At 54.8% G+C, this 4,734-nt stretch overlaps 1 non-coding gene across 1 annotated transcript; it reads left to right on the top strand.

Moving 5' to 3' along the window:
• Positions 1-460: 460 nt before the first annotated feature.
• On the top strand, positions 461-549 carry TRNAR-UCU (transfer RNA arginine (anticodon UCU)). Its single transcript is given in 2 exon segments — positions 461-497; positions 514-549. It is a non-coding gene; the product is annotated as a tRNA-Arg (tRNA).
• The last annotated feature ends 4,185 nt before the right edge of the window (positions 550-4,734 follow it).

Genomic DNA, 4,734 nt, shown 5'->3' with positions numbered 1-4,734 from the left:
GTTCCAGTCCCACTTGTGCAAGCGATACAAATGATTGAAAACGGATGTGTTATGTTTTTTGCTTTACCTGGTGCGGCCTTTTTTGTGCAAAATTTTAGGCACAAAAAAGATATTGGACGGGTTAATCTACCCCAGCACAGCTGTGAGCTTTTCATAATGTGCAGGGAACCACTGTCTAATCAGATCGACCACAATTCTTCACACTTTGCTGCTCCTATAACATTGTTTTTATAGTTTCATTTTCTAGAAATCTTGTCTTGTTTTTTTTTAAACATTTAATTTACAGTATAAACGCTGTTTATTTCTTGTGAAAGAACCCAGCTTTCGTTTAAAAATGCATTTTTTTTGCCTTGTACTGTAGCTGAGTGTAATAAATTTCTTGTTAATCAGTAACTATGACCTGAACTGACCCTTCTGGTGAGTCATACATGAGCAGTTGAGCACTCACGTTTGTTTATACGGCTCTGTGGCGCAATGGATAGCGCATTGGACTTCTAGACTGCCTGTGAAGGGATTCAAAGGTTGTGGGTTCGAGTCCCACCAGAGTCGCTTTTTTTTCACATAAGTTTTACAATTTAAACTAAAATGAATAAGGAAATGTGTTGGACGGTATGCAGCATCGCTTTGGAACAGCACGGATTTCAGACCCGTTCTGGACCAGTTCTGACGCCTCCAGGGGCAGGGACGGGGGCGGGGGAGGAGGTGCTGGGCCCTGCTGTCAGTCACTGCTTTTATTTTCACGACAGCTGGTGATGTCTCTCAGTACACCACGTGGGGAAGTGCACGCGCAGCCGTGTCAGACTGTCCTCACGTCAAACCCTCGGTGCAGATGCATAAAAGTTTCAGTTTTAAAAGTTCCTTCGAGGGGAGTTCACGATCAGGCGACGTAGTTCCGCCTGCCTTCTATGCTGCTAAGCTGCCCAGTCGTGCATTTTTCCCCAGCGAGTCTATGGCGGTCCTGTGCCTATTGCCCCACGGTGCCACTGCACCTGCTGCACCAATGGGAGCTATGCCCCTGCCTTCGCTGGAGAGTGCTGTTGGCACAAAGCCAGGGTTTGCCCCGGGTCCCTCTGCTGGCCCCTCCAGTGGCGGGGAGGAGGTTGGGGGGGGTGGGAGGGCATCCCTTCAATGGGACCCCATTCAACCAAAGCCGATTAATAACTTTGAGATATGAGGGGCTAGGGGCGTAACGAATCCTTCCGGAATCCATCAGGAGCTCTCCAGCTAGAGTACTGTGCTGAGGGGGCCCCCTGGAGCATGCCCCCGCTTCCCCCATGCACCGCGGGGGCCTGTGTTACGCCACTGCGCAAAGCTGCCCTTTTCTCGGATAGCACCTTGTTGCCTCACTACTGCTGTTGAATAATAAAAAAAATTCTCAATGAGGTAACATTCTTACTCATAACATAGGTATATGCATTACGTAGTCAGGATGGTTCTGTCAGAAGTGTTTTAGATCCTCCTTACGGACTGACAAGTAAGATTTTCCCAATCATTTACAAGGCATCACTCAGTGCTTCATTTCTAAAATAATAGGTGCCGGTGCTCAAAGCGCTGCTCATACACCCGCGTGTGGCGCTATAAAATGTCAGTGGGTGGCGCTATAAAATGTCAGAGCGTTACTAGCATGGGTGCACAGTCCCGAATCCACCTCAGGCCTCTTTAATTCACTGCCAGTAACTTCCTGCCACGTTATGTCACTCTTGAAGGATGTAGTGTCCTGCCAGGACACTGTCTAGTTGTTTTGAGTGTAACCCTACACTGAGCACCCACCCACCACAGACGTCACTGGGTCAGGTGACGCTGTTAATAAAAGAGGCCGAGCGCACGTGCTCGAGGCCAGAGTTACTATCCCCTAACTGGTGTCCCGTGTCGCAGTTATTTACATCATGCGGGCCCCATCTTTACAATGGCGACGAGGCGGTAACGCGATGCCCCGCGTGCCAGCCAAAAGAAAATCGTTGGGGGAAAAAGGAGGGGCATGCTGCCCGTGCCATGAGTCCCCCCCCCTGCAGCAAGTGACGAGTAGCAGAGGCCCCCGGGGCGTGTGCTGAGTCCCGGGCCGAGAACACGAAGCAGGAGGTGACCGGGAGCCCACCCCGCACCTCCCGTTCCCAGAGTGTGTGCCCCCCCCTGCCTGGGGCGAAGAGAGAGCTGTGCGGAGCCCACCCGCATCGGCTGCCACCGAGCCAGACCTGAATGCCCCCACAGATGCGGCAACCAACGCAGAGCCACCCGCGACGGAGTGAAAGGCCCGCAGGCCGGAGGTGAGCCAGGTCGCTGGAAATGCCTGAGGGGGGCGCGCAAGCGAGAAGCGACCCCCCCACCCCCTTGTGACTGTATTGTTAAGCGGTGCCCACCTGCATAGTCGTGGTGCCCTGCCGGGCGCGTGGAGGCCGACAATCAAACTTAAAGCAAAGCGAGGCCAGCAGAGCCCACCCGCGGGCTGCCTGTAGCGCCTCCTGCCCCCGCAGCGCAGCATGTGTGGTGCGCGGCTGCCGCTGCACGGGTGAAAGAATGTGGAAGTGAAGCAGGACCAGCGGAGCCCACCCGCGGCCTGCCTGCAACTGACCGCCGCCGTGGAGACACCAAGCGGAGCCCACCCGCGGTCAACCACAAGTGCCCAGGTGAATACTGCCGGAGCAACCCCAGTGAAGTGCTGCCAGGCGGACACTGAGTAAAAGCGGAGCCCACCCGCTGTGGCAGGAATGGAGGCTGCAGCGGCCGCCAGCAAGTGCCCCAAAGAACGCCCAGGCCAGCGAGAGCCCACCTCGCTGCACCCGGTCTGAGCCCCGCACTGACCCCTGCCGCGCAGCGTGTGTGCTGTGGAACTGCGGCGGCAGGGTGAAGAATCCGCAAAGGAGCGCCCGCAGCATGTCATGAGCTGCAGGGCGCGAACACTGAAGACAGAGCCCGCCCACACGCACACGGAGACCTGCTGCCCCAGCAGTGCTGCCGCAATCAATTGGTTCCCCAGCAAGAGCCCACAACTCCAGGGGAAGGAAGGAAAACTGGCCTACCTTCCCTGTGCTGCTAGCACCGTGGACAAGTTCGCAGGCGCCTGCCTCCCTGCCCAATAGCCCCAAGACAGCGCGGCCGGCAGAAAGTGGAAGCCGTCAAGATGAACCCTGCAGCGCTATACTGCCACCTAGTGGCCAGCAATCGATATCGCGCCCACCGGTTGGAGAAGTAGTAGGAAGGCTGCATTCTTGTGAAGGACACTGGGGCACAAAGCGAGGCAGATCCAGACTGCTAAAGTGAAGGAATAATGGACAACACGAACCACAGTAAGACACAGAAGAAAGGAACAGTGTTGTCTACAAGCCAACCCTGAACGAAGGTCAAGGGGACAGGCAGCATAGGATTGGCACAGCGACGCCACGCAGCAGCACAAGACTGTAGCAGCAAGTGAGTGCAGCAAAAGCAAGGGTCAAAGCTAAGGGCAAACTGCAACTCATCACCCTCCAGCAAAACAGGGACAAAAGTCAAGCGCAAGAGAGCACAAGGAGTGCTCAAAGCACTCAAAGAACAAAGCGAGAAACAAAGGGAAGCACTGCGACACCAGAAACGCAGGCACGCTCCAGACAGCGCAAGGAGCACATCACAAGACAGCGCGGGAACGCGCCAGAAGCGCAATGCTGCGCCACAAAGCGCAGGAACGCGCCACGAGTACAGGAACTCCACACCCGCACGCCAGGACAGCGCAGCACTGCGCCGGGACGTGCCAGGAGTGCGAGAAATCAGGAGCGCCAGAGTGACGCTGCATAGCGACACGCCAACGCCACAGGACAGCGCACAAAGGTCCCAGAGTGAGGCAGTGACATATCACAGCAACCAGAGCGCCAACACCAGCAAGCATGACGGCATCCCAAGCGAATATACAAGGAGCGGTGACGCAACCCTCCTCCGCGCAGACGAAGCGCGCCAACGCCAAGACACCGTGACGGTGAAAAGCGACCACGAGGAAGATAGCACAGCATGACGACTCATGCCGAAGTCAAGGCCGACCACCCAGTCTGGTCGCCAAAGAAAAAAAAAAAAGAAGCAACCAAGAAGATGGCGACAACCGGTCCAGTCCCTAGAAGAGAAGACCAGTGTCTGAGAGCCATGCCCAGACCAGAGAAAAACAGGTGGAGTGCACGCTGCCTGGAGAAGACTGGTTGGGAAGACCAAGACAGTACAGTGACCGGATCACGTCCCTGCTCCTACCCTGGTTGCCCCAAATGGTCCTAACAATGGCAATATAGGAGCTAACAAACCTTCTGGCAATAACATACAGAGAACTGTAGGTTCTCCCAAGAGCTCCAGTAAGGATAATAATATAGCTAACAAGTCTCCTAGTAATATCCAGTGGAAAAACTTGGTATCCCAACACGCCCAGGCTCCTGCGGCAACAGTGGTAAAATCTATAGCCCAAGCTGCAAGAGAACCCCAGAAGGGTGGTGTAAACCCCAGTACTACGAGTCAGCAACTGGGAAGGGGAAGGTCGAGCTTGCCCACTAATGATAAAGTACAGGGCCATAATGTTGAACTACCCCCCGAGGCTGTACCATTCGTAGTTGTACTCACAGGTGTTCCCACCCTAGAAGCAGGCAAAAGGGAGGGGCATCCCCAGCTAAAAAATAAGATTCTGCACTGGCTAGGACAAAATAGACCACTCCCATATTACATCGATGGGGAGATAGTCCACGTCAGGCGCCTCTCTTGGCTGGGCAGCAGGGAAAAAAACCTAAAGGG

This window comes from Lissotriton helveticus, chromosome 1_2 (assembly GCF_964261635.1).
Source record: "Lissotriton helveticus chromosome 1_2, aLisHel1.1, whole genome shotgun sequence".
Taxonomy (NCBI): domain Eukaryota; kingdom Metazoa; phylum Chordata; class Amphibia; order Caudata; family Salamandridae; genus Lissotriton; species Lissotriton helveticus.
This window is presented reverse-complemented; position numbering and strand designations above follow the sequence as displayed.